Source organism: Juglans microcarpa x Juglans regia, chromosome 6D (assembly GCF_004785595.1).
Source record: "Juglans microcarpa x Juglans regia isolate MS1-56 chromosome 6D, Jm3101_v1.0, whole genome shotgun sequence".
Classification (NCBI taxonomy): domain Eukaryota; kingdom Viridiplantae; phylum Streptophyta; class Magnoliopsida; order Fagales; family Juglandaceae; genus Juglans; species Juglans microcarpa x Juglans regia.
Window position 1 is genome coordinate 21,825,069 of NC_054604.1, and position 27,554 is coordinate 21,852,622.

Consider the following 27,554-nt stretch of genomic DNA (forward strand, 5'->3'; position numbering starts at 1 on the left):
ATGCAACTTATTTTATGTCATGTTTGAATAATATGCCGATTGTTGTCTCTTAATCTAAAAATTGAAGAGTTTGTCTTCCTGATTCATACCTTTCATTATGAATGTTACTCTTCCTCAGCTAATTTAGATTCTTAAGAGCATGTTTTTCCAGAAAATTCAATTTTTTTCCTCTTGCACAGTAGATTGGTTATTAATCCATCTATGAAGGCGTAAATAAAATGAATGTAAGGCAGGTGTTTGAAGAAATGCCTTTTGTTTGTTTAATACTAGTTAGTGTGTGGAAGTAGCCTATAGATAGCAATCTTTCTTCCATGTTTGCTATAATGACTGAGCACCTGCTATATATTGTACTTTGCAGGATAAATTTTGATGGAACCACTTGCTTTTTGTGTCATAAATTTGTAGTGATGGACTTAAAGTAAGTGTGAATAATAACATGTTCCAAAGAATTGGGTAATTTCATTCCCAATTTTGGAATAATATTATAGTTTTGGGTAATTTATTTGATCCCAAATTTTATGCTTTTATAGTGATGGACTTAAAGTAGGTGTGAATAATAACATGCTCCCAAGAATTGATATTGATAGATAGATGGTGGTGTGATACAAACTAGAGCATCGGTTCATGACACAAGTTTAAGCCTATCAGCTACACCAATTTTAAGAACAATGGAAGCTTATTCAGTCAAACAAATAGAGCTTGTTGCGTCTAGACTTGTAATCTGTAACACCAGGGTCAAGTGCTAAGTTGCTTTCAAAAAAAAAGAAAAAAAGCCTTTTAAGGGTCAAGATATTTGTCTAAGACAAATTGTATTATTTTTAGAGATTGAGTCGAGGCCTTTAATTTACTGAAAGCCCAAGCCTGTGTTACCTTACTTCAAACTCCACGTTCTTCACGGTTTCACGTCCGTTTATGCCCATGCATGCACGCCACTTTCTCTCATCTCTAGGGTTTTATTTTGGTCTTCCAAGCACCTATAAATACACATCCTTCGTGCACGAAGAAAACCCAGAATAGGGTTGTCGTCTCCTTCCCCAAGCTAGGGCTGCCGCGCGATTAGCTCCCCCACGGCTCCATTTCAGGCAACACCAAACTCATGCACACAACCCAGTATCCACGTTCTGATATTTTGGTTCTTCTTCCATAGGCACCAAGTCCCACAAATGGGAAGTTGCCTCGCACCCCAGCCCGAAATGCACGAACCACATCTCCTGCTCGACGGAAATCACCGTGTATTAGCACTGCCTAGCCCATACTCAAACTATATTGCAGCATAACCACCACCACCACGTCATAGTCTCCTCCCTCTCAGTCACTGTGCAAGGTAAAAAGCCTCCACAACACCGCCCTACACCACTGTCGCCCAGCTGTTGGAAAAAAAATAAAAACCACCCACGAAACACTCTGTTTTACTGCACCGAAATAGAGGAAGTAGTCTCCCCACCGTGAGCCACCAATCTGCAACTACTCGGTGCCAGTGCCTCCACGTCATTACCACCAGCACAGAGAACTCCGACGGTCACTCCACGCCACTCCTATTCCGCCATGTCCCTCTCAGTAAGCCACCGACAGCACCTCCGTGTCACTCTCTCTCTAGATCTCTCTCTCACTGCTCCTGCATTGTGATCATCGTTGCCCACCGCACCCAGCTACGTCGCGGCTCCACTCTCTCGGTGAGTATGGATGCCTATGTTGCATTGTTTGGTCTAGAGTTTTCGTTTTATACATCAATTTTCCTTTTGTGTTCAAGCTTTTCCCAAACAGCCCATGTTTATGTTTTTACATTCCCAAATCGCCCTTGTCACCAGGATAACTCATGGGGCATATTTTTTATTAAACTTGTTTTGCATGGCTCTATTTGAGTGATAAGAAAGTCTATAGAAAATACTTTTCTTTTCAAAATAAATTGCTAAGTATTCTATTACTAATTTCAGTAGTGTATTATAATAAGATTTTAGTTTTATAATAAATACTTTAAAACTAATTAAGTCTATTTTAATTAAAAGACATTTTTGCTTTGTCTACTTTAATAAATTTTGATATAATTATGTTATCCAATTTTATATTGTATAGTTGAACTTCAATAGTAAATAAGTTATAATTTAATTTTTTAGCCGGAGTTATTAAGTGAAAAATGATGAATTTAAGAAAGTGATGATATTTTAGAGTTAAGAAAATTTTAGGTTTTGATGTATTAAAATAGGTATTTTAGGTTTGGATATTGAAATACATGGATTGGAAATTTATGAAAGTTACGTGATTATTTTATAGGTGGCGATTAATATTTGTTCGGCATTTTTGAGAAAAATTCTGAAAAGACAGGAAGTCCAGGTAAGCGGGGTTCCTATGCTAGAATTTGCATAAAATAACAATGAAGTGAGACTGATTTATGAAAAGGTGCATCATAAGTTTTGAAAAGAAATGTGAAAATACCCTCAATTATTTATTCTTCATTACACATTGAACTCTGATGAAAGAGAAATCATTTTTGTCATGACTGGTGTAGACATAAGCTTATTTTTTACATTCTATTTCTGACATATGCAAAATGAGCGAATATGAAAATTTGTGCATAATTATGTAAATATGCTTTGGATCTGCTTTGATTACGAAGATGATATGATTTTGTTCATTACTCTGTTTGGATAAAATGTGATTTCTAAAAACCTTTGGCATGACTCTTTGATTCTAAATTCAATTCTGTTTCTGCTCCGTTCAGTTACGGCCCTACCACCGGTATAATAGTGGATATGGCCTAACCACGGGTAATAATAGTGATACGTCCCAACCACGGGTTACAATAGTTGATACGGCCCAACCACGAGTAATAATAGTGATACGACCTAACCACGGGTTACAATAGTTGATACGGCCCAACCACGAGTAATAATAGTGGATACGGCCTAACCACGGGTTATAATAGTAGAAACGGTCCTGCCACAAGTTATAATAGTGGTCTCTATTTAGAGTGCACACCTTGGTGACGGAGTAATTTATGTTCTGCTTGACTATCTGCAGATGCACAACCTTATCATGGGGGTTATACATGGCTTCTGCTCTGATATGATGTTCTGATGAAGATGATGATCATTTATGTTATGCCAAATGATATTTTTGAATGAAATTATTTCTGAATCTTCGCTCTGATATTTTGATAACATGTTCTACTTCCGCACTCTGAAAATGAAAATGTTCTGTTATGCATTATGATCTCTGTAAATGCTCATGTTTACACATTGATATATGTTCTCTGCTTACTAAGTTGTTGATAACTCACCCCTCATCTCCATATGTTTTTAGATAATTTTGATGATTCAGTTGGAGAACAAGAGTATGAAGTTTTAGCAAGGTGTGATGATCGTAGTGGAATAAGTGTTTAAGGGTACAAGTGCTTATTTGAGAGTCATAATTAGTAAATTGACTTATTTTCGGTTATTTTGATTTGATGAATTAAGGATATTTTCGAGCCGTTGGAGAGTTTTAATTTATGTTATTGATAATTTCTTTATTATCCCTATGAAGGAACATAGAGTTTTTGTTTGAGTAAATGAATTAATGGAAATTTCTGGATTTTATAGTTGTGTTATTGAAGTTGATATTAAGTATTAAGAGCTAACTCTCCGGACCTCCGGGATCGAGGCGTTACATTATCCTTATTAGCTAATAGCCTAAGGATAAATCATAAAACCTCTAGCAAGATGATAAAAGGATTAAATATCTATCTAAATCTGAATTTGCTGTTATATGCATATATATATTTGTTTATTTTACTCTCTGACGTGGTTGTTTTCTGTTCAAACATAATTCTTATAAGATTGTTTTATTTCTTTCGCTATGTTCTTGCAAAGAGCAGGCAAAAAAAGAAGCAGCATTGAAGAATGAAGCCTTGAAACAAACAACTTCTATGCAACAACTGCTTCACCTAAAATTCATTTGGCGGTGAGAATTTTAGTCAAGAGCTTTGTATTGTTTCCTTTTTTCTTTTGGTAGCCATACATTTGTATAGCTCTCTCTCTCTCTCTCCCTTTTATGGGCTACTAGATTTATTTGGTTATTTGGTATTGGAATGATGTACATGGGCAGTGTACATGATTAATAGATTTTATAATTTAGGTGAGTGTGAAGTGGAGTGTTGTGAATGGTTGCTAAGTGTGGATTGAAATGGATTTAGTATGTGTATTATGTGTTGGGTGTTGCATATACTTCCAAAGTGTGTTTTGTGATGGCTGTTTTCAGAACAAATAAGTTTTTTTTCATAAGTTTAACTTTAATGATCAAATAACAAGTGGTAGACACTTCTCATGTATTTGTTTTTTCTTTTTTCTTTTTTATTTTTTAATCATTTAGTGCATTTAACCATGTTTAGTATTTGTGTTTATTTTTTCCATTTCTTTTAAAACTACCTAGAAATTGTTATTTGTATTCCAATATTTTCTTTTTCGTAATATATTGTTCACATTCTTTTATGTATTTTAGGTATAAGGTTGTGAGCCTCTGATACTATTTTACTAGTATTTTTTTTATTTCATAAAAGACTATTTCCGACGATTGTAAATCGCCGGAAATATTTTTTTGGTAGCAAATGCATATTTTTCACGATTTTCACCGCAGCAAATAAGTATTTCCGACCCCAATTAACCATGGTTGGCATACTTTTTGCAACGGAAGTTTGCGCTTTTGCGAGAAAAAGAATCTTTGGAAATACTCTTATTTATAAGAAACATTTCGCTTGCAGGATTAAGTACTATCTCTTAGAATATAATTTCGAGGAGTCAGCTACAACTCAAAGTGGCAGAAAAAAGTCATTTCCGACACAAATATGGACTAATGGTAACAAAACCGCTCATGGGAAGAAGCCTAATTTGTTGCAGTGATCCATGTTCCAGTTTTGCTTTCTAGCCTCCATTTCCCTCATCTTTCTTATCATAGTACTAGTCTACTAGATAGAGCATCTGGTTTAGAGGAGGCCAATTACTGGTACTGCTCCGTTCTCATGTATTGTGTTTGTAACTGCATATAAAATAATCTCGTATTACTTTATTGTTATTTACAAACAGTTTATTACTATTCACAAATTACTTACAATTTTTTTATTATTATTTAGTATTTTTTTATTACTATTTAGAAATTATTTGAGATCACTTTAGCATCTAAATGTAACCAAGATTACTGTATAATATATAGACAGCTAGAATATGTAGACGACGTTAATTATTAACATCCGGATAATTAGGAATCTTTGGATTTAGGCCGGCATGAGCGAGGCATCCAAATCCACTCAGGAATGGTGGATTCAAGATGTCCGATAATTCCATTGCGAATTGAGATCGATAGAGATAACGGTAGGTTTTAGATCAGCATTAATTCAAGTTATTCATGAGGAATATATAATATATAGACCGCAAGAACATGTAGACGACGTTAATTAACATTCGGATGATTAGGATTTAATTTCTACGTACGGGATATGATCAATCTGTTTAATTTTTATTTTTTTATCAATTTGTTTAATTATAGTTAGAACATTTTGTTTGTGTTTTTTCTTCTTAGTTCAACCGTCTAATTTTGACGCAACAATCATATCATATATCAATATTTGAATTCTGCATTGGATGCTGAGGTGATCTCTGATGATATGAGTTGATCAATAAAATATTAATATTTTATGAATTCTATTTAGATGCGTTTAAATGTAAATAAGTTGAGATGTATATTTGAATGTATGAAGTTGGTTGAGATATGTTTTACTTTTTTTATAGAAAGTTGAAAAAATAATTGATGATACTAATTTGAAATGAGTAAGGCTCACACTAACAACCAAATATAGCCTAATACCAATACTTGAAGAAATTCTTTATTGACTAGTGGATCACAATCAAAGTCCACTAATCCCATGGGAGTAAAAGAGAGAAATGACAAATGAGAAGTACTGTTACACCTACCCATTTATATATATCACAAGAAACGGTTTATTTGTGATTAATTACTTTTTTTAAAAATAATTTTTTCCTGTCAAGATGAGTTTTTTTTCGTTACAAATTATTATTATGGTCACAAATAATTCACCGTAAATATATTTTTTTTAAATTACAAAAAAAAATTTACAAAGGCTGACTTTTTTGTGTTCAAACTTGAATGGGGACCGTGCTAGTTTCGACGAAGGGACCAGAGATAGTCTTTTCTATTCACTTTAATTTCTTTCTTTGCCTGACCGGGCAATCTGACAATACTTCTTCCGAACTAAAAGTCACCGCAAACAAAGACGGACCCCGACCCAAAAAAAGCGGTGTGAAGAGATTCGAGGAATTTAGAGATGGAAAAGTGTTCTAGTAAACGATTTTGCACACCAATTCGTACACTAATATTAAATATAAGATATTTATTTAATGAAATAATGTGAATTAAATATTAAATTAATTTTTATGAAATAAAAGATCTTATTCTTCTCTTAAAAATTTTTTCTTTTATTTTTATATTGTAATAAAAAAAATTTATGCGAATATTAGTACGCGATTTGATACAGCAAACCGCTTGTACCTAGCAAATAGATTATAAGTCTTTGGGGTTCTTTCGTTGAAGCTTAACGCCTTTTCTTGAATTGCCTTCAGCTCGTCAGAATGGATCCGGAATTGAAGCGGGCTGCTGAGGAAGGAAACGTTCAGCTCTTGTACGATTCGATACGAAAGCATGCAAGAGTCTTAGACGAGGTCAATGAGATTTCATTTGTTGACAGTCCTTTACACGCTGCTGCATCTGCTGGACAGACCCGATTTGCCATGGAGGTCGCCATGTTAAAGCCGTTCTTTGCTACGAAGCTCAATCCAGATGGGTTCACCCCCATGCACCTTGCTTTGCAATATGACCACACCGACCTTGTGCTCTGGCTAATTGATGTTGATAAAGACCTTGTCCGTGTCCAAGCAAAAGGGAAGTGCGAATCCTTTGCATTATGTAACACTCGAACCCAATGAAGCTCTATTTTTATATATTTTTGAACTTATGTGTGTGAAAAATCCAATTGAGTGTTCGAGTTTTTTTTTTAATAGACTATGGGCTTAAAATCTTTGTTTTGGAGGTTTATGATTTTCTTTGGTGTTTATAATTAGGTTAAAAAAAATTTTATGAGTCGATAAGATTTTAGGACTAATTGAATTATTTTTAGAAATTGAGTCGTGATCGATGACTCAAGAAAAAGACCAAGACCCAAGCCCACACCTGTGTCTTTTAAACAATTAAAATCAACTGAGTTTATGATATTTTTGCCACCACGCACAATTGCACTCCCATGGACGTACACCTCTATTCTCCTCAGCTTTAGGGTTTTGTTTTTGCACAAAGAAACCTCGCGCCATTGCCCTACCACACGAAGTCGTAGCTAGCAACTCCTCCTTGCAAACAGTGCACCACCCTCTAGCCCATCCTCACCACCACGGAAAGGCAACCACCGAAGCACAGAGTGTGGGTCACGCTGCCGAGTTCCATCAAGCACGAAGACACCACTCCAGGCCGCATCACCCTCCTTCTGCTTATTTTAAACCGACGCCGCAGCTACCCCACGTAAAGTTCCAGCAACCCAGCCCTTTGTCGTTTGTACTGCTGCTACACTAGTGCACCCCCATGTAAACCACTACCAAGACCACCACCACTGTTGCCTAGCTGTTGAAGGAAACACACCCACGAAATACTTTGTTTTTGACCCCCGAAACAGAGGAAGTAGTCTTCCCCATCATGTGCAAGCAACCTGCCACCCTACGCCGCCAACCTCTTTCACGACATCGCCACTGCACAGAGAGCATCACCGAGCGCTGCACTCCATGCAAGTCCGTCGCTCTCCTCTCGATAAGCTACCACCGAACTCACCCACTCTCCTCTTCGTCTCTTTTCGTCTCTCTCTCTCTTTTTCTACATGAGGTTCCTCTCTCTCTCTCTCTCTCTCACCACTCTCTCTCTTCCAGCGCACCGTCGTAGTAACCATCGCTGCCCACTGCACCCAACTCCGTCGCAGCACCACTCTTCACGGTGAACCTCCATCACGTTCGTAGCTTCTATTTTATTCAAAGAATTTGGTTTTACGTAAGTGTAATTACATGCTTCTAAGCTATATTTTACACTAATATTGCTAATTACTTTTTTACTTTTTGAACTACAAGTTTTGCTAATGTTTTTTAAAATTTTAATACGTGTTAATAAACTCTTATTTAATTATAATTACATAAATCATTTAAGTATTTTAACATATTATTAACTAAAGATTTATTTTAAGAGTAAACGATACCAGTGTAATGTTATTTTTACACTTTAGATATGATTTAGTTTATTAAAAAATAGTTATGGTTTATTTTAAAATATTTTGGGATAACTATATTATCTAGTATTAAACTTTATAGTTTGTTTTTAATAATAAATAGGTCAAACTTTTAAATATTTTAGTCAAAGTGATTAAATGGACATTGATGATTTTAGAAAGTGATGATTTATAATTTGAGCTTATGAAATTTTAGGTTTTGAGGAATTAAATAGGTTATTTTAGAAGCATAGGCTTAAATATTGAAATACGTGATTAATTGAAAATTACGATAATTACGTGATTATTTTATAGGTGACGATTAAATATTGTTCGGCATTTTTTAGAAAAATTCTGAAAAAGCTAAGAAGTCCAGCTAAGCGGGATTCCTATAATAAATTTTGCATAAAAATAAAATAAGTTGAGGTTGATTTTTAAGAAGTATGCATATTTTGTTATTAAAAGAAATTTGAACTACCTCAATTATTTGTTTTGCATTACTCTTGAGATCTTGTTTACGAATAAAGTATTTTTCTGGCATGATTGGTGTAGACATAAGCTTAGTTTTGACATTCTATTTTCTGAACTGTGCAAAAGAGAGCGAATATGTAATTTTGTACATAAATTATGTTTTTGTGATCTGATTTTGTTCTGTTCTGAAAATGTTTTGTACTCTGATATGATATGATGAGATTTTTGAAAACCTATAGCATAACATTCCGTTTCTGTTTCTGTTTCGTTCAGACCTTACCACGGGTGTAAAACTGTGACCTCTGTTCGGGTTGGTATTAAATTTTCTGTTTCTGGTGTACCCACTTTGGAAACAAAATAGTTTTCTACGTGGTCTTTATTATGTGCACCATCAGGGCTCCTAGAATGAATAAAGGGAAGATTCACATTCAATTTCTACTCGGTTAGCTACTGGGATTTGCACAACCCTACCACGGGGGTTAAACATGGTCTCTATTTTGATATAATAAGATAAGATGAATATGTTCAGTTATGCTCTGCCAAAAGAGATTTTGCATAAGAATGTTTTCTGGAAATTTAGCTCTTATATTTTTTGGTAATATGTTATGATTTTGAATTTTGAAAACAAGTATTCTGATTCTATATTCTGAAAAAAAATATTTTGTTCAACATTCTGAATTCTGATAAATGCTCATGTTTACAAACTGGTATATGTTTTTTGCTTACTGAGTTGTTGATAAATCATCATTTATCTCCAAATATTTTTCAGATAATTTTGATGATTTAACTGGAGAACAAGAGTAGGAAGTTTTAGGAAGATGTGACGATCATAGTGGAATAAGTGTCTGAGGGTACAAGTGCTTATTTGAGAATCATAGTTAGCAAATCGATTTATTTTCGATTATTTTGAATTGATGAGTTAATGATATTTTTGAGTCTTCAGAAAGTTTTTAATTTATGTTATTGATAATTTCTTTATTGTCCCTATGAAGAAACATAGATATTTTTGTTAAGTAAAGAAATTAGTATTTTATAGAATTTTCTGGATTTTATAGTTGTGTTATTGAAGTTGATATTAGGTATTAAGATCTAACTCTTCAGACCTTCGGGATCGGAACGTTACACATTATCTAGCACAAACTGGAAACCTTCACCTTCTGCATGCATTTCTACAAGTTTGCCCCAAATCCCTTGAAGTTGTAACAACTCAAAGGGAGACTGGCTTGCATATTGCACTAGAACGCAACATGTTCGATGCTTTTGAATACCTGGTGGGATGGCTTCGACGTGCCTGCATTACAAGAAATCAGACTTTTTCTAGCACTCAAAATTGTCGCAAATAACCCTACTAATCGTTGCAATTGATTATTTACAGCGATTTTTAATTCGCTGCATATTTGACAAAATTAAAGTGTCATTTTTTATCAATTTCAACGATAGGAAAAAATTGTCACAAGAAACTACTATTTTCGGCAATTTTTGTTCGCCACAACTGTACCAAAAATCAACGGAATTGGTCTTTCCGTTTACCATTAAATCGTTGAAAACAGTTAATTGGAGCGATATATATCGTCGCATAAAGTGTTAAAATCGCTGCAATAGACATTATTTTTCCCAACGATTTCAGTTATCGTCGCGATAATTCATTTTCAACTGGGTAATTATCACCCAAAAGCAGTATTTACTGCGAGTAAAGATCGCCACAAATAAGTTTCTGAGACAAAAAATTATTTGTGGCGACCGTTACGCGCCGCAAATGTTGTAATCAGAAAATAAAAAAACAATGAACAAAACAGAATACATAAAAAATATAATACACATCCAAATTATATTCAGTATGAAATTTCTAGATGGCCACACAAAGCTCAAGCTAATTGCAAGTTAACATTTATATCAAATAATAATTAAGAACTACTAAATAAAAAAAACACCCAAACAAGAAAGAGAGTGAATGGGAGAATAAAAAGTACCTTAATTTAATATCCATAGCGCACTCTGTTGCTGCAAGCCTGCAATGTGCCTGTAGTATTACCTTCAATTAGAGGTAGGCAGCTTCTTACAACTCTACGAAAAAAAGTAACATTCTTACAACATTCTTGGAAGCTGTAAATGTTACCTTTAGAGAAAAACACTAAGATCAAGCAAAAGCAAGAACTTTCAGCCTGTGAGTTGCCAAACACAAGCTAGTAATTTAAGTTAAAGTCTAATGTACAAGCAACCAATTAACTAACTAAATCTAAAACTGCAAAACATTGGAGAAAATCTGAAAGACTCAAGTGAGAGCAGAGCAGGTGACTAAATCTAAAAACTGCAAAACATTGGAGAAAATCTAAAAATTGAAAGACTCAAGTGAGAGCAGAGCAGGTGCATAAATCTAAAAATTGCAAAACTTTGGAGAAAATCTCATTTAATATAATCAAGAGTTAGACTTCTCGTCTTACTTCTTCTGCTGCTCCTTCTTCTGTCGATTTTCTTTCATTTTATGCACATTGGAGAACTATATTAGAAGCAATAAAAGTCTTCACACTTAAAGACAAAAAAAAAAAAAAAAAAAATTACGATTGTTTGTTAACGTACCTTGATTATATTCTCAGTTTTCTCCTTCTTCTTCACTTTTCAGAAGCTGAAAGGCCTCATGCTTCTGAAGTTTCATCTGCTCTTCCTCTTCCTTTATGAGGTTGACAACTTCTTCATCTTTCTTCTACTTGGAAGCTTCCATTTCTTGCAAATACATTTCCTTATTCTTCTTTGCCATCTATAAGTTTCAAATAGAGAGAATAATGAGACTCGAGCAAAACAGGAATTTAAGCCATGATTACTTGGGGCACAAAATTTTTCTTTGAAAATGAATTAACTGTTAACCTCTTCATAAGGTCCTTTATGTTCTTCTATCATGTGTTTCCACTCTTCAACACTGATTCTTGCAACCTATTACAAAGCCAAAATTCATCAAATTAGAGGAGAGCAAGTGGCTGAAAAACTGGAATAATATTGAAAATGAGAATTGTGATAATAAAATACCACTAAAACACTCTTCTTCTCCGCAGGCAGTGCAACTTGGCTACTATTTGTGAACAAGAAGAATGCTGACATTGGATGCTTAGGTTTCAATGGATACTTATCCTTCCTATGAACAAAAATGAGAAATGTTAGTAACGTTGTTAACATACATGATTCTCATGTTAATAATGCTTTTATTTTTTTTAAAGAGAAAAATGATCTAGAAAGTAGTCATAATGAAGCATAGAAAAATATAAGCTTGTTTGGAGAATGATATTTTAAGGTATATAAAACAACATCTTAGTTGCATAGATTCGTTTGAAAACTATATATAAATAAACTAATATGATTAAGATAATCAAGGTTTGCAGTTGAAGTGTTGAACATCTGGTCAAGTCTGACCAACACAAGCTAACCTGAAAATCATTAAAAAAAAAAATTAGAAAAGATTTCTTCTCTGTATTTTTTCTATTATGCTTTACTTTTCAAACTTTTTGGAGGTAGGCCTCAGCTGATTATGGTGGGAAACTCCTGCAACTAACATTTACCTGTTCTTTCTCTAGGCTCCTAACAAAGCCCAACCAAACCAAAGATGAGCAAAGAACAGTAAAAAATCAACAGGACAATTTCGACATTATTTATAGCAAGTCATGTCAGTTCGTAAATTTATTTTTTGTAAAGTCTGTCTAAACCTAGCATTTGATCTTTTATTGAATAAAGATGTCATCATGAGAATATACAATAGCTTGGTAATAGCTAGCATGGAGTGTGAAAAGAGTTTAGATTCAGCTTCAACATATGAAAGGTGGAAACAAAGGCACTGAAGCAATCTCAGAAGAGTTCTTATACTTACAAAGTCAATGTGTAAAAATACAGCTTCCACATCAGGTTAATGTGTTTAGTATGTCAATAAGCAGACTAAAAATTAATTTTTCAGATGGAACTTTCAAAATGAATATTGTACACTACTGCAGGCTCACATATGGCTTCTAAAATTTTAAGGTGTAAAATGAAATCATGAACTCTTTATGCTCCTTGGAGAAACATGCTCCCTTGTGCTTTCTTTACTTATAAAAAACAGCTGTAAGAAACTATTATTTCGTGAAATTGTATCACTTGTTAACAGAAGGAATTCGCAGCCCTTTTTAAATAAAATAAAAAATAAGCATTTTATAATGATAGGCATATATCCAATTTATATCCTTTTCTTGATGTTATAAAACCAAAGCATGAGGTTGCAGACCAAAGAAAAAGGACTACACAGAAAATTTTACATGGCAGGAAAATAGTGCAGCCTATCATTTTTAAATACCTAAAAATAAAGGAGCGAGAGAGGGGCAAATCCAAAACAGAGTTTTTGAAGAGTCAAACATCCTTTGACGATCCCCACCATCTATTCACGAGGCTTTGTCCACATCTACAAGTCATGAAAACCAGGTTTCAAGACCAACATTCACATATAGCAGAGAAATAATGACATGAGTTGCATAAAAAATATATAATGTGACCCATACTACAGATCCTCAAAGTTACATTAGCTTTCAAAACTAGCGTCAACAGGGAGCTAGGAAAAGAAGAACACCTCCATTTCCAAAACCACAACCTCTAGTTTAAAAGATGATTATACAAAACTAATAAAATAGATAAATCTATTGCTATATAGATTATCTTTGTATAGTTCAAGAATATATTGTCAAAAGAAAAACAAAAGTTCAACAAAAAATAAAACCAAGTTTTCTAAAAAATAAGGTAAAAAAATTAGAGATAATACAAGAAACTTAACCATCAGATGTATGGATAATCAACTTCCTACTTCATTTTCATTGGCCTAAAGACAATAAAAATAAAATAACCATCAAGTGGTGAACTCATCAATGCTGCAGGGTAAAGTATTACATGCACAAAAAACAAATATCCTCACCAATACTTAAGTGCCTCGAGAATATATGGCCCAAGCCTTATATTCTAAGTCTCTGGCTTCATGACATCCTTGCAGATCTTATAAACTTCTAAGAACAGTGATATCATAACACTAAACAAACTAATATATATTACATCATCTGAGCAACCTGTAAAAATAGTGGAATTGAATGTGCAAAACTCATTTATTTTTATGCAAAATTCAATTGTAGCATCATATTGACACTACAAAACCAGAACTAACATTATGTAGGTGTTATAAAAGAAGATAACATCTTGCAATTTGTGGAACACCATTTACCCATCAAAGAGTTTGTTGGTTTATTTACGTTTAATTCCAACAAAAAAGTGCACACACTTATTCATTCAAATGTGATGATTGTAGAAAGATTCCTCTCAGCGCATTTAACAACTTTGGACAATACCCAATGGGCCTTTAACAAAGTACATCAAATTAGTAGTGTTTTCTTAAAGTAAAGATACCAATATCATTATAAATGTGGACAAGGAAAAACAAAATGTGCAGATTCTCTAACCTTGAATCAGTAAATTCACGTCTATACATTTCCAAAATCAACTTTAACTCCATATCACTTTCCTTCAAGGTTAACTCATCTGCCTTAGTCTTCACACCTCCTTCTCATTTGGTAACAGTGGGTTACAAATAAAGCAAGGGAGAGAGGGATGACCTCGGGCTACTGGGCTAGACGGGAAGGAGAAGGGGGCTCCAACGAAGGACTAGCGACGGCGTCGAGGTGTGGGTGGTGGCAAACGGCGCCCCCAGTGGCGGCAATATAGAGAAATCCGAGAGAGAGAGAGAGAGAGAGAGAGAGAGAGGTGAGGCCAGATTCGGAGAAAAGGAAAGAGATCGGAGTAGGGCTAGGGGAGAAGGAGGGGGTAGCCATCGAGGTGAGGTGGCGGCAGCGTGGTGGGGTCATTGGCGTCGGGCTGTCGGCGGCGGAGGCTTGAGGCAGAAAAGGGTTGGGGAGAGAGAGGAGGAGGGGGGTGAGGGAAAGGGCTGGGGGGAAAGAAATGAGGGGAAATGGCAGGGCACGGGTTTTAATTTTATTAGCTTTTGCGATGCCTTTCATTCGCCACTAATAAGATTTAATCGCCCCATATGCTTTCTACGACGATAATGGTTGCCGCAAATATGCTCAATTGCAGCGATGTTTCTAATCGACGGAACTCTAATGCCGCTACAGTTAACAAATCTTTTTTGCGGCGAAAAAAATCACCGCTAAAGGTAGAAAAGTCGCCACAAAAAGTAAAGTCGAAATTTTGCTCCTCCGTTTCCCACCTTCGCACTTGAAATTATGCGGTAACTTAAAAAATCGCTGGAAATAAGGTATATTTCGACGATTTTTTTTTCGAACGATTTTAAAATCGCTCGAAAATGCCTAATTTCTTGTAGTGTTGGTTTAGGCATGCTAACTCGTGGGAAATGAAGTTATTGAATTGGAGGGATGACGAAGGCAACACTATGTTGCACATTGTGGTATCAAGAAATCTACCCCAGGCAAGTTCTGTCCAGCCATATTTTCTTCTACTGGAATATACAATTAGAATACTGGAAGTCTCTATCTCGTTGAGCATAGGTCTGGCTATCTGTAAGAATTTAATTTCCAAAGCATGTAAGGCTCTTCCTCAAGTGATACTATTACTCATGGTTTCAGTAGCTAGATTTTATTTTATCCATTTTTCTTTCTAGCAGTCGGACTTTTCTTTAGAGATCTAGGGTACGTACGGGAGTAGTTTAGTACGTAGCGTTGAATGCTTACCGTGTTGGGATCAATAATTATGAGTGTCTACATTGTTCAGGTTGTGAAGTGTGTTAGAAACAGTTAAAAACAGAAAGTGAAGATGAGAAGAAACTGATTTGATAAGAAATTGATTCTCATTTGATATGTTTTGATTACACAAGGGTCACATATATATATACACGTTACAAAAAAAGACAAGTAAAAGGAAGCTACTACAATTTAACTTTTGATTATGTACACAACATCAATTCAGAACTTTTGTGGACAGTATGGTAGAGGCAGCTTTATGCATTGTGTTCCTCATATTTCTTTGTATGCAACCATGCATTTCTTTAGCTGACCTTCTTCTTTTCTGTGCCATCCTTTTTGCTGCTGCTGCTGCCTTTTTCTTTCCATGTACTGCAGCATACTTTATCAGCTTTATGCATGTTTTGAGTGCTGCAATGTAGTTCAGCCATGCTTTGGTTGCTGTCCTCGTGTGGAACCAGATTGCATTTCACTTTATTACATTGTATTCTGTAAGACTCCCCTTCAAGATGGGCATAGATGTTAACAGTTCCCATATTGGATAGTAAGAATTAAAATGTAGAAGTTGGTAAAGCCTTAGTGAAAATATCTGCCAACTGAAATTTTGAGGACACATGCATAGGTGTGATAATACCAGCCAAGACCTTTTCTCTAACAAAATGGCAATCTAGTTCTATATGCTTGGTCTTTTCATGATAAATTGGATTCTTTGTAATGTGGATGGCTGCTTGGTTATCACATAAGAGGGAAGTAGATTGTGCATGGTCAACATTAAATTCTTTTAGCAAACCGAGAAGCCACATGATCTCACAACTTGTAGATGCTAGTGCCCTATATTCAGCCTCAGCTGAAGATCTAGAATTGTTGCTTGCTTCTTAGATTTCCAGCTTATTAGTGAATCTCCAATGAATATACAGAACTCTGTGAGAGATCTTCTTGTCTCGGGGCAGGCAGCCCAATCTGAATCACTATAGGCCCTTGGATGTAAATCTAATTTGGATGACAAGAAAATGCCTTGACCTATGGATCCCTTGAGGTACTTGAGAATCCTATAGGCTGAGTGCATATGAGGTTGTGAGGGTCTATCCATGAACTGGCTTAGAACACTTACAGCATAAGTGATGTCGGGTCTAGTGATGGTTAAGTAAATTAACCTTCCAACGAGTCTTCTATAAGATGTAGGATCTTGGAGGATTTCTTATGTGGTGTGACTCAATTTATGGTTCAATTCAATAGGTGTGGAAACTGTCTTTGTGCCAAGTTAGTCAGATTTTGATTGATGAAATCCAATGGCAGTGAATGAATTTGAAAACTTTGAGAACCATTGCCTAGATGCTTGCTTAAGTCTATAGAGACACTTATTTAACTTGCATACCAAGTTCTCCCCCTCAATCTGCTCACTCTTGATGTGATTGCCTGGAGGTAATTGCATATAGATGTTCTCATCGAGGTCTCCATGGAGAAAGGCATTGTGAACATCCATTTGAGTGAGGGACCAGTTTTTAATGGCTGCTATAGCAAGGAAAACTCGAACTGTGGTGAGCTTTGCAACTGGACTAAAGGTCTCTTGGAAGTCAAAGTCTTCTTTTTGAGTGTAGCATTTAGCCACAAGTCTGGCTTTGTGTCTTTCAAAAGATCCATCTGATTTCAGCTTGGTTTTGTAAACATATCTACAACCAATTGCAGTTTTGTTGGGGGGGTAAGGTGGTGACAGTCCATGTGTTGTTTTCTTCTAGAGCATGAAGTTTAGCTTTCATGGCATCTTGCCAATGCTCAAACCTGACAGCTTCATTATAGGACTGAGGTTCATGAAGTAATGAAAGGAAAACAGAAAATGACTGGTGAGAGGGAGAGAGATTTTTGTAAGTCATGTAATCATGAAGGGGGTGATTTGTGGAGGAGGAAAGGAAGGGTTGAGATGCTGCAAGCTGGCAATGATATTGATGAAGATAAGCAAGTTGGTTCCTATTTCTAGTGGACCTTCGAAGAGGGAAAGGTTGTGAGTGAGCAGGTGAAGGAAGAGTGGAGGGGTCAGCTGGTGAAGAGAGTTCTTCATCAGCTGGTGAAGAAGGTTCTGATGAAGAAGGTTCTTCATCATTGTGTGATTGAGTGAGGGTTTGAGAAGTTTGGGGAAATGAAAAGATGTCATCTGGTGGTGCAGGAGGAAGGACAAGGTTATTGGGGAAGGAAGACATGTCATTGTTTGAAGGGGAACTAGATTTGAAGGGGAAAATGGATTCATGAAAAATGACATTTCGAGAGATAAAGGTAGAGTGAGATTCAATGTCATACAGCTTATAACCTTTGACATTAGCAGGATATCCTAAGAAAATGCAAGGTTTAGCTCTATGTTCAAATTTGGTTCTGTTTTATTTAAGAGTGCTAGCATAAGAGAGACAGCCAAAGACCTTAAGGTGAGAATATGAAGGTGGTGATGAGAAAAGCATCTCATATGGAGATTTGTTGGAGATGAGAGGTGTGGGGATTCTGTTAATGATATAGGCTGCTATTAAGACAGTATCTCCCCAAAATTGGATTGGCAATGATGCTTGAAAGAGAAGGGCTCGAGCAACATTCAAGAGATGTTGGTGTTTTCTCTCAACAACACCATTTTGTTGAGGGGTATATACACATGATGTTTGATGAATGATGCCATATTTTTTTAAAAAATCAATCATAGCAAATTCAAGTCCATTGTCAGTTCTGATTTGCTTAATGTTTTTGTTGAATTTAGTTTGTATGAGATGGAAGAAAGATTGCAAGAGAGATCTTGTATCTGATTTTAGTCTCATTAGGAAAACCCAAGTAACTCTCGAATAATCATCCACAATTGTTAAAAAATAATGAAATCCATGAAGGGAAGCATGGGAGTATGGATATATCACAATGGATTAAATCAAAGGGAAATGAACTACTTGAAACACTTGAAGGGAATGAAAGTTGTTTCTGTTTAGCCAAATGACAAACTGTACAATGAGATTTTTCTTTGGACTTTACATTAGGTACATTAGAATGAATTGAATTCATTCTTTGAGAGGATAAATTTCCTAATCGGCAATGCCATAAGTCAAAATCTTGGTGTACAGCAGCTTGGTTGACTCGAGTTAGACTAGATGGGCTTGAAGATGGAATATTGGAGTTGTCTGGTGGTGAAGACAGTAGGTAATAGAGACCAGCGTGGACTTTAGCAAGTCCAATCGTCATCCATGAAGAGAGGACCTAAATGAAACAGAGATTATTTAAGAAAAATAGACAAGTGTCTGGTCTGTGAGTGAGTTTACTGACTGAGATGAGATTGAAAGCAAATGAGGGAACACATAGGACATCAATAAGAAGGAGAGAGTCTGAAAGTTTAACAGTGCCTATGTGTGTGACTTGAGCTTTTGTACCACTTGGAAGTTGTACAAAAGCTTGAATGCAACAGGAAGAATTAGTAAAAAAAGAGGTGGAGCACACCATGTGATCAGTGGCTCCTGTGTCCATGATCCATGGTGTGTGATGAAATGTATCATGCTGGTCTTGTAAATGAGCAGTGAATTTATCATGACTTGTGACATTGAAAAGAGAAAGGTTATGAGAGATGCTAGGACTGGAAAAATAATGATGATTACCTGCTAGATTGGAGTGAGATGTTGTTGAAGGGGCAGGTTCTGAAATAATTGGTGAGGGATGCATAGGTGGTGGCATGAGAGGTTTATTGTGTCCTGAGGTCAGCTGAGGGAATTGAGCATTGACAAGAGCTACGAGGTGTTGTGCTTGTACTTGAGAGAGGTTTAACTGAGAGGTACTTGGTGCAGGAGATGCATGGCTTTCAGCAATAGTTTGATCCATAATGGAACCATCAGAGCAACCTGGTTTGCAGAGTGAGCAGCAGGTTTTCAAAACCATTTCCAAACTTGGATTTGGTGAATTTGAAAGTGGGTGGAAACCCTATTAGTTTGTAGCATTTCTCCTTTGTGTGTCCCATCTTCCCACAATGTCCACAAACCAAATCTGTTTTCTCCTTTTTCTTTGAGAAATTTTGATAAGCAAGCAAGGCAGATGGTTCTGTGGTATGAACAACTATGTTTCTTGCTTGCCTTTGCCTCTCTTCTTGTAAAATAAGTGAGAAGGTCTTATCTAGAGAAGGCAAGGGGCTCAACAAGATAACTTGCCCTCTAACAGCATCATAGCTATGATTTAAACCCATTAAAAATTTGAAAACATAGTCCCTCTGCTGAACTTCACCAACATTCCTTGAAGCATTACAAGTACATAAACCACAAGAGCAACAAGGAAGTAGTCTATAGCTATGCAGTTCTTCCCAAATGGCATTAAGTTGGGTGAAGTAGTCACTTACAGAAAGGTGTCCTTGAACTATGCCACTGAGTTTGTGTTGAAGGTGATATATCATAGCTTCATCAGGCTGTGCAAAGCGCTCCTTGAGTTTATCCCATACCTGTTTAGCTGAAGTCATGAAGAACACATTAGAGGCTATGTCCTTGGAAACTAAATTTAAAATCCAAGCAAGCAGGATGTTGTTGCATTGTAACCAAGATACATAAGAAGGATCTGCAAGGTTAGGAGTGGGGATGGTGCCATCCAAGAATCCTGACTTATTCTTGATTGAAATGGAAAGAAGAAAAGATCTGCTCCAAGAAATGTAGTTGGAGCCAGTCAAGGGTGGTGAAACAATGACAGTGTTTGCATTGTCACTGTGATGCAAGAAAAAGGGGCTATTTGGATCTTTTATAGGAGAAGGAGAAGAAGAAGAGGAATATGAGGAGGCCATAGGTTCAATGAAAGATGATTAAAAAATGAGAAGGTATTGCAGGAAATTATTCCTGCTCTGATACAATGTTAGAAACTGTTAAAAACAGAAAGTGAAGATGAGAAGAAACTGATTTGATAAGAAACTGATTCTCATTTGATATGTTTTGATTACACAAGGGTCACATATATCTATATATACGTTACAAAAAATAGAAAAGTAAAAGGAAGCTACTAAAATTTAACTTTTGATTATGTACACAACATCAATTCAGAACTTTTGTGGACAGTATGGTAAAGGTAGCTTTATGCATCGTGTTCCTCATATTTCTTTGTATGCAACCATGCATTTCTTTAGCTGACCTTCTTCTTTTCTGTGCCATCCTTTTTGCTGCTGCTGCCTTTTTCTTTCCATGTACTGCAACATACTTTATCAGCTTTATGCATGTCTTGAGTGTTGGAACGTAGTTCAGCCATGCTTTGGTTGCTGTCCTCGTGTGGAACCAGATTGCATTTCACTTTATTACATTGTATTATGTGAGAAAGTGCTTAGTCAATTCTGCATCAGTTGAAAAAAACATCAAGAACTCAAGAGGGTTATACCGCTCTAGACATCTTGCAACATCAAATGATGTTACAAGTTCATGACTACGAAGAGATCAAGGATTTGCTATGTCGTGCCGGAGCTTTAAGTGCGCTATCTCTTCTGATGAATTTCTATCTCTGACAGATTATTTCAGAGGCCTATCTCAATTTATGAAAGTTTCTACAAATGCAAGTTTCGTCAGAGAATGAAATTAACAAATGAGGTACGCAATCTGTTGTTGGTGGCTGCTACACTTGTTATAGCAATTGCATACCAAGCAGCAATCTGCCCTCCAGGAGGAGTTCAGCAAGACAACTCCTATCCTGGAATCGGTCAGTTCAATACAACAACCAAGATTAATGCTAATAATGACCATGAAGTGAGTCAACCACCACACCTTGCAGGAACAGTAGCCATGAGCACTACAAACTCATTTTTGTTCTTCATTTCAAACACCCTTATGTTTTATATAACAGGCATGACAATGATCTTCCTTCTCCCTTCAGGGTTTACTCGCATTTTGTTCCACCCACCCCTTACATTCCTTGTTTTGTGCTATAATATTTCAATATTTACCATTTTCCCGACAGCCAGTATCCCACATCTTGTACTTCTTATGTTTTGTGGATCCCTTCAGTTTTGGTCCATCCTCCCGGCAATTATAACTGTGTCAGCGGATAGGACGACTGAGAGGCTCAGAAGACTGAGATGGACTATTCTTCCGATAACTGAATGCTCGACCCAAGTTACTCATGGTTTAGTTGGTAATCGCTAAGTTTAATTAATATATATTGCTTTTGGAATTCCAGCTCCAATCGATAGACGAATGGAAAAGCATCCTCTCTCTCTCATTTTCTTATCTTTCCAATATTATCCTTCTTGTTATTACACTACAAGAGAATGCATTTTATGGGACAAAATTTAAATGGCATTTTTGCCCCAAACAAGTATTAGAGACAAAAAAGTTTCATCTCTACTTTATCCCAAATGGTCTTTCTCAAAAGGTTTTTGGAGACGAAATTTGAATTTTGTCCCAAAACATACTTCTTGGGATGAAATCTGGCGGAATCGGTCAAAAACATTCGAATGAGAATATTATTTGGGGATGAAACGTTTTTGTCGCAAAAAACTGCTCGAATGGAAGATATATTGTTTGAACGGTCGGGTTTTATTCGAACTCAATCGAAATTAGTTTCAAACAACGCGAATTTATTTGATCCTATTAGAATGAATGGTGTATTCAAACAGGTTGTCTGGTCAAACAGATATATTTATGTTCAAACAAAAACAATCTGATCGAACGCGATTTATATACGTTCGAATTGAAAACATCTATTCGAACGGGTGATTCAATATTTTTGTTCAAAAGGTGTATGATACATTCGAATGATAACAAATGTGTTCAAACATGCTATTATTTGTTCGAATGTTCAAACATGAAGTCTGTTTGAACAAACAATTAATCTGTTTGAACAGAATTGACGCCATTCGAATGGTTTTGATTGGGAGTTCAAACGGAAACTAAAATATGTTTGAATGGTAGTCATGTTATGGTAAACTATAAATTCAAATATGAAACTAATATTAAATATTATAATTAAAACACCACATTTGCACAAATGTTACATGAAATCAGAATAATAAAAAGACAACTAAAGAAAATAAGTTCTAGGATTGTGGTTGCATAGAGTTTTGAGATATCATTAATTGCCATTATTTGAACATTTTTTGGGATTGAATCTCCAAATTCTTCTGCATGTTTTCTTCTAATCTCGCTTCTATATCCGTTGTCTGATCTAATTGAGTCTACAACTATCATTGCTTGGACCTCAATATTCGATCTCGAGCCTTGCTTTCTCTAATTTCCAAGAGTTGTTATTCAATCTGACTTGAGAAGAGGATGATGATGTTGAGGAAGGATTCACTCAACGTTCTAAACCCATCAAATATATAGAATGTGGTCCAAAACCTGAGAAAAAAAAAAATCTAAATATCATTCACAGACGATTCATCAGATGAAGCCGTAGCAATTTCCATAAGTGATACCATTTTGTCCTATAAAAATAATCATTAGAGATAGTATAAGTAACAAAAATATTATTAGATACAAATAAAGAATTTAAACTTACATAATTTGTGTAACGCACGTCCTTGTGGTGAGATTTTAGAAAATGATTTTAAAAAAAGGAGATGAGAATTAATGAACTTCTAAAACTTTTTCCTTCCCTTCATAGGATATAAAATATTCTCCGGTTAAAATTTAAAACTTGCTTGCATTTACAAATCTAAGAGAGAGTTTTACAACAAAAATCATTAAACTAAAATATAAGTTCTTTTGCAAAAATAAGATTCCATATATTACACAAAAGGTCTAGGCCTCCGTCACCTTTTCCTTGAGCTATGTCTGTCCTCATTTCATTCCTGGGTGTGGCACTCATAAAAACAAAATGAGTCGAATACTTAGTAAGTATTACTTCATACCGTAAAAATATTTTCACATAGGTTTTCATTTATACATTCTCACTCGTATACATACTTTACACAAAATTTTCATTTCTTTAAATAGAAATGGCCAACCGGCCTACTTCCCTGCTGCGTTATCAGCTGCTATGGCAGTATGCCAAGTCATCCGATATTAAAAAAAAAAAACATGAAAGATATATGCAATGAAGGGAAATTGAAATGGGTCTGTCTTCTCATTGTGGTCATCATTCCTTGAGCAAAACTAGAGAGTTCCTGTGAAGCTGAAGCATTCCGTCCTTGGTCACCATCTTGGGTGATGGATTCCGGTTGTTGCGGTCGCCCTTGTCACATAGCTGAGTTGAGGTGCTCGTCATGGGTGAGAGAGAGGTATGCGGTTGCCGTGAGAGGTCCACTGATGAGTGTACGAAAGTGCACTCTAAATACCCTATTATTGGACTAAAATGCAAAAATGTTAATAGAAATCATTGGAAATAATGTGTATTCTTGAATTGAGTTTCTATTTACTTTGAAATATTCCTGAGCAGATTTTTATGTTTAATTTCAAAGTCTATAAAAGAGCAAATCTAAATCCATTCAAATTCAAAGGACTTTCAAGTGAACAAGATGTTGGAACAACCTAAGAACTTTCAACGAGTGTAGAACTCTTCAAATAAAGATAATAATGAGATTTGAAAGTAATTCAGATTAGAGTCCAAAATACACTTGGAGACAGAATGGACATACTTTAGTATTTTAATCATAATTTTCTGCTCAAATATTAGATTGATACGATTCTTAATGCTTTGGAAAACTATCTTAAAGGACTACAAAATTGTCTCTAATAAGGACTAAGAGTGTTCATCCGGGTTCCGACCCAGGAACCCGGGTATACTCAGACTGAAACCGGGTTGGAACCCGGACTTGGTTGGTACGGATTAGATCTGGGCCGAAACCTGGACGAATCTGAATTTTTGAAACCTGAAAATCCGAGTTCCAGGTTGTACCCGGAATTTTTTTAAAAAAAAAAAAAAGTCCATATAAAGGGTTAAGATGCATAATTTTTTTTTTTTTATAAAAGCCTATAATTAAAATGTTGAAAAGCAAAATTCTTCTATATTTATTAAAAAAAATGTTGAAAATCATAATTTTTTATAAAAGCCTATATTTTATGAAAATTTTTTCTAAGTCATCATTAAAAAGCACAATACTAACATTGTCCATAATAATAAAAATATATAAAAACGAAAAACTACAATGAATGCAATCCACTACATATTACATTATTTGTTATTTATACATTACATTACATTACAAAATACAAAATTACAAGATATGAATTACAAAATCATTAGCATGGTCTTCCATCAATGATTTAATCTCAATCCGAGTAGCAACTTCAAGTGATTTGACTGACTGGAGATCCTGCAAAAAACAAAAGTTTTGAATACTTAGAAAAGCTATGTAGTCTTTTAATCTCACACCAAAATTGTAACGCCAAAATTGTTGATGAGAAAAAACTCTCCTTGAGATAAATTCCAATTCTTGTCTTTATGGAACAGCAAGATAAATTACATTTCCAAGCTCTATTCCTCACAGTTCATAACAAAAAGAATGACAAGTCAACAACATGTCCCAATACTTGATTAGAAACACAAGGTAACGAAAGGAAGACACTCAAATAATAAACCAAAGATGTCAGATCCAAAGCTTTTGGGAAGAAAAATGCTACCACAAAACAATGCATTTGATCTCTCACAGCATGCTTAAAAAAGAAATCCAAATCACCACACTTTGGACATTTTTATGCCAAATAAACAAAGTTTCCCCTTCAAGTTCAAGGTGTTGTCGCATTCCATATCATATAAAGAAAACAATAGAAAGTAAGACCCATGACACTGAAGTATAGAAAGCCGAATCAGGTTTACCACTAACTGGAACAAGAAGAAGCTAATGTTAGCTGAAAAATAGTGGGATACAGACATGACACTGTTTTTACAAGACTTGTGGGATACAGACCACATCCTTCCCACCCAACAATCTAAGCTATGATGAGGCAATGCAAAATTGAACCAAAAAAGAGAATTAATTAGTTACTAAATGTGGCATCATAATAATGGCTCCAAAAAATCTTTAAGGTGACGTTGAAAAGTAGTGTACTTCCCCTTTTATGGAATCAAACAAAAAGCTCAAGGAGATCAGAAAAACTATAAAAAATCACCATCAGGAACAGAGTTTGCCTCTATTTTCTTCACAAGCAAAATTACTTCCCAAGAAGGTTTCCAAAATTTTTTTTGCTGATTCGGTTGGATCTACCACTAGATACTGTAAACCCAAATCAATATTGTAACTTAGACCAAGAACACATTGCCATTAAAGTAGCTCTAAGAAACAGAGGAAAAAGATGGAAACATGTTAACAACTATCCAATATGATAAAAACCAGAATTATATTTGTGAGTTTGAACCACAAAACTAAAGAAATTAACATTAAAAAATATTCAGAAACCAAATCATATTCTCTGCCAAACAAATCTGTTATAAGAAAATGGGTTTAACATCATCTAAAACTTATGCCCACGATCTATATCTCAAAGACCTAGACCCGGATCTTATTAAGAGACTCTGTGGTTACGGATATTTTCACTCTTCTCCCTTTGGGGTTTCACAAATCTAGATTACTCTATTCAAACATTCACATCAAAATAAACCCAAAATAATGGAGAGAATAGAAATCCAGCTGCAGAAAGGAAGCCAAGACCAACAAAATAGCAGATCTAGCAAAATAACAGCATATAATAGACCCAAATAAATAAATAAAACCTCACGTTTAAAAACAAACCCAAAACAGATTCACATCCTTTTCCCACATGCTTACAAATCTAAAACATTGTCAAAAAACACAAATTTGGAAGTGCAAAGCATGGGTTTCGGGGATATTTCCCAAAGAAGGAGATGCGAGCCTTAGGTTTGTTCGGAAGAACTAACACAGTGACAATATTTCACAACCCAAATCGAAATAATAGCACCAACACAGAGAGAGTATGCAAAATGGAGAAAAACTAACCTTGGTTGTAGAAGTCGACGACGAAGCAAAAAAGTAGAAGACGACGTCCACGAGGAACAGATCTTCGATCGGGAAAGGAAGAGTCACAGGAGCTAGGGTTTCAGCACGAGAGAGAAAGAGAGAGAGAAGAAGACGACGGAGCCACAAGTGAGAAACTCGAAGAGAAAAGAGAGAGAGAGAGAGAAAGGGGATGGATGAAAGCTAAACCTAAGAAAGAAGATGAACTGAAAAGAAAAGAGAGAGAGAGAGGGGGGACGGATGAAAGCTAAAGTTAAACCTAAGAAAGAGATGAACTGGTACTCGACGAAGGGGCATTTTGTTTTTACGTACAAATGCGGGTACCGGATTGGAAATCTGGAACCCGTTTAAGTCACCCGAACCCGTTTAAGTCACCCGCATCCAGACCATATAGGTCCGGGTTTTATAATCCGGAGGCCCGGATTTGATTCGGGCAGGAACCCGAAACCTGAAAGCGGGTATCCGGGTTTCGGACTGGGCTGAAAAAAAATCAAGCCAGGATGAACAGTCTTAATAAGGATTTCTAAATTTAAACTCCTGAAGTGCGTACGTGACTTTCAAGTTTAGTCCTAAAATTTAGGTAATTTTGTGTGCGGAAATATGAAGACATTAGGGTTTCTTTCCTACCCTTTTTAAACATATCATTAGCACGAAATTGGAGAGTTTAGAAGAGGGGAGACGACTCAGTTTGAAGGAGGAAGATCTAAAATTAACTTCCATGGCTGGCGTTAGCTCTATTTTTCTCTTGAGATTTTTGTTGTCCATTATAGTTATGGGTAACTAAATTCTCAAGTACGGCTAGGAATGAACTTGCACATTATATGGTATTTTTAGTTTATTTTTTATTTATGTATTTGATTTTTAATTATTAAAACTCTTTTATTTTATCACTCTCATAGATTGTTTTTCTTTTTAGCAGTTTGTAAAGGCGGTAACTTCGTTCTCTATTTTAGCTTGCTGCATTATTTTTTTATTTCTTTTCATGGCATTTTTATATTTTTTTTAGTCTTTCTTTACCTTGCATGCACAGATATAGAGACACATTAGGTACATTTGCTTGTAGGCCTGTGGAAGAGTTAGAATCAAATTTTTTAAATCCTTTATTTGATAATCCATCTAGTCCCGAAGAAATGAGTGAACATGATGATCAACCCATTAGAACTCTTCATGATTACCTCCATCCTACATGCACAATCACACCATCATGCAT

At 35.6% G+C, this 27,554-nt stretch overlaps 1 long non-coding RNA gene across 1 annotated transcript; it reads right to left on the reverse strand.

Annotated features, from left to right (window-relative positions):
* Window positions 1-454: 454 nt before the first annotated feature.
* On the reverse strand, window positions 455-27,554 carry LOC121234097. Its single transcript, XR_005934303.1, has 3 exons — window positions 27,543-27,554; window positions 11,073-11,084; window positions 455-564 (listed from the first exon to the last, which is right to left on the reverse strand). It is a non-coding gene; the product is annotated as an uncharacterized LOC121234097 (long non-coding RNA).